Source organism: Leucoraja erinacea, chromosome 20 (genome assembly GCF_028641065.1).
Source record: "Leucoraja erinacea ecotype New England chromosome 20, Leri_hhj_1, whole genome shotgun sequence".
NCBI lineage: Eukaryota > Metazoa > Chordata > Chondrichthyes > Rajiformes > Rajidae > Leucoraja > Leucoraja erinaceus.
Genome location: NC_073396.1, coordinates 27,956,881 through 27,967,341, shown reverse-complemented (window position 1 = coordinate 27,967,341; position 10,461 = coordinate 27,956,881). Strand labels below are relative to the sequence as shown.

The 10,461-nt window shown below is 44.3% G+C and overlaps 1 pseudogene; it reads right to left on the bottom strand.

Annotated features, from left to right (window-relative positions):
* Positions 1-352: 352 nt before the first annotated feature.
* LOC129707139 (U2 spliceosomal RNA) lies at positions 353-466 on the bottom strand (annotated as a pseudogene).
* Between the last annotated feature and the right edge of the window lie 9,995 nt (positions 467-10,461).

Genomic DNA, 10,461 nt, shown 5'->3' with positions numbered 1-10,461 from the left:
AACAGTTTTGGCTCATAATTAGCCATTGTCAATAATTTATACTGCCATAGTTACCCCATCCAGGTAAATTGGTATCTCCGAAATTTTATGAATGGGTACTGAATAGAATGCATCTTTTAAGTTGATGTCTACCATAAAGTATCCTAGGAAATCCATGGTTAGCAGTTACAATTTTCCATAAGTGTGTAACCTGGTGAAAATACTCAAGTGGTAAAGTCAATGATGGTGCGACATTCACCATCTTTGGGTTTTTTGGTACCAAAGGCTCATATTAGGCTTCTTTATGACCCTAGTATATCTTCTCCAGTTAGCTAGTCCCTTATGTTATTTTTTAGTGGGAGGGTAGACCCCTTTGGGGTGCATGCTGAACTGGTAATATATGGTCCCTAGATAAGGGACGTATCAGATATTAAACTGATAAGAACAGATACTACACTTGATCTTAGCCAAAAGGCCGAGAAGTGATGGGTTTCTTAATCAAATTTTTAACCTTGAATACTTTTGGTATATAACTACCCAGTGTGATAGTTCTTCATGTTCCCAACCCAGGTGTGATTTCCCCCCCCCCAACGTTAGTACAAACCCTTCACCTTTTATGTGATGGTAGGAACCATACTTATCTGCCTTCACTGTTGTTTAGTGGTGTGTTCATTTCTTCGGTTTCTGGTTCCTTGTCTGTAGGGATGGTGTTGTTGGGGGGTGGCGCATTTTCCATGGGGCCCGCTCTGGACCCTGGCCTGAAAGGGCTTACGGGGGTTGGCATGCGGGCCCCGAGCTTTCACCAGTACTATTAAGTAGACGCCTACTGGTGGACGTGTGTAGGTACTGCTGTCTGGTTTTGTGTGGTGCTCATTGCAGGCCCTGCCCTCTTGATGCCGAATATTTTGGATACTTCGTCCAGTTTCTTAGGTTTGGTTTGGTAACTTAGCCAGATAGCAGGATCTGTGGTTGTGAGGTAGGCGTTCTCACAGTCCTGTGAATTTTTTAGGTTGAGGGCAGGTTTTATAACTTCCTTCGAGAAGTTGCAGAGCATACTGTGAACAGTAGGGTCAGGTGTTTTGCCATACTACCCTGCCCCTCTGGAATGAGCATGCGAAAATGATAGCCGACGTCTGGGGTATCAAATGCAATTTAAGATATTTGGGTTTTAAAAAGCTATGCTCAATGTACACCCCAATAACGGTGGGCACTTTGTGTAAATGCAATTTAGGAGAGGCGTGATGAAATCCAACGCCTCATGATTACCTGCCTTGGAGATGTTTTTTGAAAAGAACAGGTAGTAAGCTAGCCGTCAGTTGAGACTGAAAAGCAATCTCGCTAGTGGTGGAGCCACATAGCGGCCACACCCAGCAGCTCTTCCTGATCCTGTACCTCAAGCATACTCCCGATGTTGTTCAGCCAGTGACCCCTCTTCTTGACCAGCCCAGCCCTGGTCGCCATCGATCCCTCGATAAGGGAGATGGCCAGTGCTGTAGGCACTGGAGTGGGAGTGTTATACTCCCTTGGCGAACTTGCCCCAGCTCCCGAGGCAAGTCTCGCTGGAGTTTTTGGCTCCATGACCTAGGCTTGGAGAACAGATACTTACTTGCTCTCGGGCGGTAGTTTGAAGTGCCGATTCCATCTTCCGTGTCTGTCTCCAGCCCGAGGTTTGGTTGCTGGCTTTGCTCTAGAGGCTGCCTGGCGTTTTTGAGCGGCATTTCTGCGGTTCTCGGGCGGCGAGTCTCCTTGTCGGGAGATGCAGGGATTACCGGCCAGTTTTTGAATTTCCCTCCAGTCCGCTGCTGTTGGTCAGACAGCTGTTAGCGGACTGGGCATTGGCTCAGTACTCCGACTGTGGACCGCAGCGTGTACGGTCCCGGTGCCGCCTCTCTCCCCTCCACTGACGGAACGCTCCTTCCCTGGAGATGAACGGGGGCGGTTTCCCTCTGTGCTGCTTTGCTCTCTCCAGTTTCCCCTGGAGCAACAAAGAGGAGCAAAGTAGTGAATTCGAACCTGTGGGTAAGTACTTACCTAACGGTCCGTTCCTTCAAGCTTGTAGCGGGAGCGCCTGTACTCCCGTTCGTCGCTGTTGCATCTGCATGAACGCTATGTTGTGCATGCGTGCTGGACGGGTTCTTCACGTAGTCACTCACGTGACTCCGAAGTAAAATCCTTTTCTCTGCTCCTCCACACTCAAGGAAGCCCATCAACGCCTCTACTCCCTTGTAATATTGTGGAGATTTGGTATGTCGACAAATACGCTCTTGAACTTCCACAGGTGTACAGTAGAGAACATATTGACTGGTAACTTCATGGCCTGGTTCGGCAACACGAACGCCCAGTAATTAAGAAGATTGCAAAAAGTGGTGAACACTGCCCGGCCATTGCGGGTCTGACCTCCCCACCATCGAAGGGATCTACAGGGGTCGAGGCAGCCAGCATCATCAGAGACCCACACCACCCTGGCCACACTCTCATTTCAGTCTTGCCCTTCAGGAAGAAACTATAGGAGCCTGAAAACTGTAACATCCAGGTTCAGAAGCAGCTTCTTCCCAACAACCATCAGGTTATTAAAAACTACAACTTCCAAATAACCTCCCAACTACAGAGACTTGGGGGACATAGTTTTTTATCTTTGCGTTATAATTGTTTGTTAATTTTTTTTAAATATACTGAACTTCTATTTTTGTTGCTTATTACGGTGTTTAACATATAAGTTAACTTATTACTGTGTTAACTTATTTGTTGTGCTGCTGCAAGTCCAAATGTCATTGTTCCATTTCGGGATATCTGACAATAAAACTCTTGACTCTCTTAACTCTCTTGAAGATTGAGATAATTGCAAAGTTAACTGAAGCACTTCGTACTGTCAGAGAGTTAGACAACATGGAGAGAGCCCATTCGGCCCACTGAGTCCGGGCTGATCATCAAACACCCACCGACACTAATTAGCAATGTTACAACATTTTGAGATTAAAAAAATCAAGTCTGCAATTTATCCTATCAGATAAAGCATAAAAAGAAGTTTAATTTGACACCAAATTCATTTTCATATCTTCAGTATTAAAAAGGTTATGACCATTTTCATACTCAGAAATTAGCATCTTGTTCCCTATTGCTTTTCCATTGACTTAACACAAAAGCTGTGATCGAGGACAGTCAAAAGCCCATAACTTTCTTAAAAATTAATAGAACTGAATGAAATGTTCAGTTATTGAAGCATTCTGAAACAAATATTAAACAATCTTGTTCAAGAAGGAACTGCAGATGCTGGAAGATCGAAGGTACACAAAATTGCTGGAGAAACTCAGCGGGTGCAGCAGCATCTATGGAGCGAAGGAAATAGGCGACGTTTCGGGCCAAAACCCTCCTTCAGACTGATGAGGGGTGGGGGGGAGAAGGAAGGAAAAATGGAGGAGGAGGAGCCCGAGGGCGGGGGGATGGGAGGAGACAGCTCGAGGGTTAAGGAAGGGGAGGAGACAGCAAGGGCTAGCAAAATTGGGAGAATTCAACGTTCATGCCATCAGGACGCAAGCTGCCCAGGCGGAATATGAGGTGCTGTTCCTCCAATTTCCGGTGTTGCTCACTCTGGCAATGGAGGAGACCCAGGACAGAGAGGTTGGATTGAGAATGGGAGGGGGAGTTGAAGTGCTGAGCCACCGGGAGTTCAGGTAGGTTATTGCGGACTGAGCGGAGGTGTTCGGCGAAACGATCGCCCAACCTCCGCTTAGTCTCCCCGATGTAAATCAGCTGACATCTAGAGCAGCAGATGCAGTAGATGAGGTTGGAGGAGATACAGGTGAACCTTTGTTGCACCTGGAACGACTGCTTGGGACCTTGAATGGAGTCGAGGGGGGAGGTGAAGGGACAGGTGTTGCATTTCTTGCGGTTGCAACGGAAAGTGCCCGGGGAGGGGGTGGTACGGGAGGGAAGGGAAGAATTGACAAGGGAGTTGTGGAGGGAGCGGTCTTTGCGGAAGGCAGACATAGGGGGAGATGGGAAGATGTGGCGAGTGTTGGGGTCACGTTGGAGGTGGCGGAAATGGCGGAGGATTATGTGTTGTATTTGCCGGCTGGTGGGGTGAAAGGTGAGGACTAGGGGGACTCTGCCTTTGTTGCGAGTGCGGGGATGGGGAGAGAGAGCAGTGTTGCGGGGTATGGATGAGACCCTGGTGCGAGCCTCATCTATGGTGGCGGAGGGGAATCCCCGTTCCCTGAAGAACGAGGACATTTCCGATGCCCTGGTATGGAATGTCTCATCCTGGGAACAGATGCGGCGTAGGCGGAGGAATTGGGAGTAAGGGATGGAGTCTTTACAGCCTTTACAGCCTCGAGCTGTCTCCTCCCATCCCCCCGCCCTCGGGCTCCTCCTCCTCCCTTTTTCCTTCCTTCTCCCCTCCACCCCCCATCAGTCTGAAGAAGGGTTTTGGCCCGAAACATCGCCTATTTCCTTCGCTCCATAGATGCTGCTGCACCCGCTGAGTTTCTCCAGCAATTTTGTGTACCATTAAACAATCTTACTTGGATGACCTGAAATTAAAGCATATAATTAGTTAATTACCTAATTGTAGCTAATTACAAAATTGACCATTGTGGCAGAAATAGTAATAAACACCCAGACTGCCTTGAAAATTGAAAAATGTGATATTCTCAAGATCAGAACTTTAATATTATTGTATAATATGCTGTAAGTCCGTAACAGATAGGTAAATACATTACAATTTCTAGCAATAGACCAAGTCTTTATGGAGAAGATCAGTTGCTAGCTGGTACATTGGCATATCATAATCAGTAGCATCATCATACTCCTCAGATTGTAACCAATAAGCAACTCTGTACACCTTGTTTTTCCTCAACTTTTCAATTTTGGCATTGTAAACTACAAGTTTTTGCTCTTCAAACCACACATGACATGCCTTTCTGCCCACCACTTTCCAATTAACAATGTCCTGTAGATTCCATTTCTTAAGAAAAGGATATATTTTTTAAATAGCCTAAGTATCCAAATAACACACTAATCCCACTCACTCAGGAATTCACAATATAGCATGATTTTTAAATCTCACTGTCGAATTTATATGCCAGATTGAAGGAATTTAACGTTTAATTCCCATAAATTAATCCAGAAACATCCTCTCAAAATATAATCATAATTGTTATTTGCACAATACATGTGACCCAAACTGTTGTGAATATTTAGTTTAAAAATAATGATCATGGAGAGAGAATAACACAAAATATAGACAATTTGGGCGGCTTAAGACATGATTGTCCCAAAATAAATGGACAGTTTTAAATCATATTGCTTCTGGAATGCGATCGATTGGAACGTTGCGGATGCGGTGAATTTGAACTCCATATCGACAAGAAAAACACTGTCGGTTTGCATGGGGCCCAAATCACATTTTCGCAACGTAAAATTAGATTAAAGCCATCCCAAGAAGCAAGATTATATGTAAAATAGACGACTTACCCTTTGTTTTGTCCCGTTCTTGCGATCCGTCACGTTTTAGACGTTGAGGGCGTTCAAAGTCGAGTTTTATTTTAAAATATAGCGCGAACGAGAGTCGGATCGATTTTTCTTCAGCAGCTAGCTGCCCGAGGAAGTCCGCCTCCGATAGGCAGTACAAAACAGCATTTTAATCCCGCCCAGTCGCGCACATGGCCAGTGGCAGAACTGCAGCGCCGCTGATGGTAGGTATTGTAACATCGCTACACTAGTCCTTCACTCATTTTGTTTCTTCCCTTCGTATAGACTGTCAAACAATCATGGTCCGAGATGTTCCTGCCCTGACCTTGATCCCACTCCTTCTGGCCCATGTCCTTTTCAACTTATTTTGTAATCAGAAGAGAACCATCTTTGGGGCGGCACAGTGGCGCAGCGGTAGAGTTGCGGCCTTACAGCGCCAGAGACCCAGGTTTGACCCTAACTACAGGTGTTTTCTGTACTGAGTTTGTACGTTCTCCCTGTGGCCATGTGGGATTTCTCTGGCTGCTCCGGTTTCCCCCCACACTCCCAAGACATAGAAGTTTGTAGGTTAATTGGCTTCAGTATGTTGTAAAATTGCACCGTGTTTTTTCACTGAAAGAAGCTCCTAATTACAGACAGAAGATTGTTTCTTTAATATTTGATTTCTTCCCACAACTGATTCTCTCTGACCCCTTGCTAATTAGCAATTACCAAATCTTACAAAATTCAAACATTCATTAAATCAAAGTCGTGGACTGAATGTTAAGCTCGATTTTTTGTTAAGGACACAAAAATGAGGTCACATTATCACCAAATCCAATGTGTGTACTCACATGTTATAGTTGTACAAAATGTTGGTTAGGCCACATTTGGAGTATTGTATACAGTTCAAGTATATAGGGGTGACACAGTGGCGCATTGGTCGTGTTGCTGCCTTACAGCACCAGAGACACAAGTTCGATCTTGACTGCGGGTAGTCTGTACGGAGTTTGTACAATCTCTGCCTTAATTGAGTGGGTTTTCTCTAGCTGCTCCAGTTTCCTCCCACACTCCAATGGCATACAGGTTTGTAGGTTAATTGGCTTTGGCAAGTTGTAAAATTGCCCCTAGTGTGGTGTGTGTAGGTTAGTGTACAGGTTGATCATTGGTTGGTGCAGACGCAGTGGGCCAAAGGGCCTATTTCCTCTCTTTCTCTGTAAGTCTAATAAAAAGTTTGAAAATAACTAATCAATAATGATTGTGCAATAATTGTGCAAAGTCAAAAATAATGCCCCCTGGTCTATGTAGTTTGCAGACTGTTTGGAAGCCCATAAGTTCAGGACTGATAGGAGCAGAAAAGCCATTTAACCCATCAAGTCTACCCTGCCATTCAATCATGGTCGATCTATCTTTCCCTCTCACCACCATTCTCATGCCTTCTCCCCATAACCCCTGACACCCGTAGTTTGTTAACAAAACATTGGTTATACCACAATTGGAGTATTGTATACAGTTGAAGTCACCACATTACAGAAAAGATGTGATTAGGCTAGAATGGTGCAGAAAGAATTCACTAAGATATTCCCTGGATAGCGTAACTTGAGTTATGGGAAGAGATTGGATCAGCTGGGTCTGTTCCCCTGAATAAGGTGGTTAAGAGGTGACATAACTGGGGTATAAAATGATGAGAGGTGTAGATAGCGAAGATAACCAGAGTCTGTTACTCACGATAGAGGTGTTTAAAACTAGAGGGCATGGGTTTAAGGTGAGAGGAAGGAGGTTTAAAGGAGATGTGAGGAACAAATATCTCACACATCGTGAACAGTAGCTGCAATCTTGAATGGGCTTATGAGGAGGTGGTGGAGACAGGAACAGTAACAACATTTAAGAGACATGAGGGCATGTGTTTAAGTGAGCAAAGCACAGGAGATATGGTATTAATATGGAATTGATGCAGGCAAGTGGAACGAATATGGATAGGCATGATAGTCAGTATTGATGCAGTGGGCTGAAGGGTCTGTTTCTATACTGCACAATTCTGATGTTAGGAGTCTAGGGTCAAGAGTCATGTGTGTTCTATTGTCACATGTACCAAAAGGAATCAATGAAATTCTTACTTGCCTCCCCACCATCGAAGGGATCTATCAAAGTCGCTGCCTCAAAAAGGCAGCCAACATCACCAAATGCCCACACCATCCTGGCCACACAATCATTTCACCATTACCATCGGGAAGAAGGTACAGGAGCCTGACAACTGTAACATCCAGGTTCAGGAACAGCTTCTTCCCTACAGCCAACACAACAACAAATTAGCTGTGAACTAGAACAGACTATTATTATTATTGGACTATATTTGTTTATTTATTGAGTATGTGTGCATGTGTATATACACACACTGAACTTGTTTTTTGCCCGCCGTGTACTACATTTAGATATTCTGTTGTGCAGCAGCAAGTAAGAATTTCATTGTCATATCTGGGACATATGAAAATAAAACACTCTTGACTCTTGATAACAGGTTTGTAAACACAGTACTCAATAATACACAGGACTATGTTATTGAGAATACTAAAACTTCAAAGATATATAGCATGGAAACAGGCTGTTTGGCTCACCGAATCCACGTCGACCAGCGATCGCCCAGTACACTAGCGCTATCCTGCACACCAGGGGCAATTTATAATTTACAGAAGCCAATTAATCTACAAACCTGCACGTCTTTGGAGTGTGGGAGTAAGCCAGAGCACCCAGAGAAGACCAACACGTTCATGGGGAGAATGTACAAACTCTGTACAGCCAGCACCTGTAGTCAGGATTTTTGGCGCTCAAAGTCAGCAACACTACCGCCGAACCACTGTGCCGCCCTTTAGAATCAGAAAAGTAAATCAAATAAGTATACTCACTGTCAATATAGAAATTTTATCTATTAACATTTAACTTCCAGTGGGAACTGCAAAAGCTATTTGTTGTAAATTTTACAGATTGCAAATAATTTAATAGTGATCATTCTGAAATACATAAGAACTGAAAATCAAAGCAGGAACTTTCCCTGGGCTAAACCGTCATCGTCGATTTACTTAGGCAGCAGGTCTCACACAAAGCCAGAAGCCTTTTTACCCAACATTATGTCGCAGTGTGGCACTGAAGTCAAAACCTTTGTCAGGACAAATTAAGTGGGTGTCAGATGTGTCTGTGTGAAATGCTGACTTTGACAAGTTGCTGCAGAACTGCATTGAACATCTTGCTAGCTGCTTGTTTCATTAAATGGTTGACCTAGCCTGGCGGTATTTATCACATCCATTTGTAGTGTTAAATTGAAGACACCGCCTTGATTATTTCTGTGGGACGTGATATTGTGCCCCATCTGCATGATAAACAGGAGAGTACCATCTTTGTAGAAGTGTACAAAATAGTGAGAGGATTAGATCGGGTAAACACATGGAGTCTCTTGCCCAGCATAGGGGAATCGAGAACCAGAAGACATAGGTTTAAGATGAGGGGGTAAAGATTTAATAGGAACCCGAGAGGTAACTTTTTACACAAAGGGTGAAGGGTATATGGAACAAACTTGGGAGTACTGTGAGCAATTTTGGGCCCCTTATCTGAGGAAGGATGTGTTGGCGCTGGAGAGGGTCCAGAAGAGGTTGATGAGAATGACCCCAGGAATAATTGGGTTAACGTATGATGAGCGTTTGATGGGCTGGGTCTCTATTAGCTGGAGTTTAGAAGGATGACGGGGCACCTCATTGAAACCTACCAAATACTAAAAGGGCTGGATAGAATGGATGTAAACTAGTGAGAGAGTCTAAGACCAGAGGTCATAGCCTCAGAATTAAAGGATGTTCCATTAGGAAGGAAATTAGGAGGAATTTTTTCGGCAGAGGGTGATGAATCTGTGGAATGTGGAGGCCAAGTCAGTGGATATTTTTAAGGCAGAGTAGAGAGTTTCTTGATTAGTACGGGTGTCAGGGGTTAAGGGGAGAAGGCAGGAGAATGGGGTTAGGAGGGAAAGGTAGATCAGCCATGATTGAATGGCAGAGTAGACTTGATGGGCCGAATGACCGAATTCCGCTCCTATCACATGAACTTATGAGCTAACGGAGGAGGTAGTTGAGGTAGGGACTATTGCAATGTTTAAGAAACATTTAGAAGGATTCATGGACAGGTTAGGGTTAGAGGGATATGGGCCAAATGCAGGCAAGTGGGACTAGTGTAGATAGGCCATGTTGGTCGTTGAGGGCAAGTTGGGCTGAAGGGCATGTTTCCATGCTGTATGACTATGTCTATGAAAAATATACAATAAGAGAGGGTTCTCCCCAATTAGTTTGCTCTGGGCTGACACAGTGGCAGAGTGAGAAGAGCTGTTGCCTCAAAACTGCAGTTACCTCCGTTCAATTCTGACCTCTGGTGCGATGTATGTGCATTCTTCTTGTGACTTTGTGGGTTTCCCTGGGGTCCTCCAGTTTCCTCCAACATGCCACGTATGTGCAGATTGGTACCACAGCCCACAGGAACTTGCAACTTAGTCTGTGGGCGACTGGTCGGATGTGTGGGGAGTTGAGGGGATGTGGTGCAGGTTTCTCATAAATGGATGTGGCTGAGCGAGCGTGGATTTGGTGGGTCTAACGTTTATGTGCTTTATAGCTCAATAACTCCTAGCAGGGGGTTTAAATGCACAAAAGATGTCCTCTTGAAGGAAGTACTGAATAACCCAAGAAATTTTTTCCTAGCAAGGAGTAAATCTTTCATGGGAAGACAAGAAGAAATGGGTGCAGCTATATACTTGCAATCTTTGCATTACTTATGAGGCACTCAGTACTTTTTACAACCTGAAAAGGTTTCACTTTTCTATCTGAAGTCAAGTCAAGTCAAGTCAAGTTTATTTGTCACATACACATACAAGATGTGCAGTGAAATGAAAGTGGCAATGCTCGCGGACTTTTGTGCAAAAGACAAACAACAAAACAACCAAACAAATTATAAACACAATCATAACACATATATTCTTTTACATAATAAATAATGGAAGGAAAA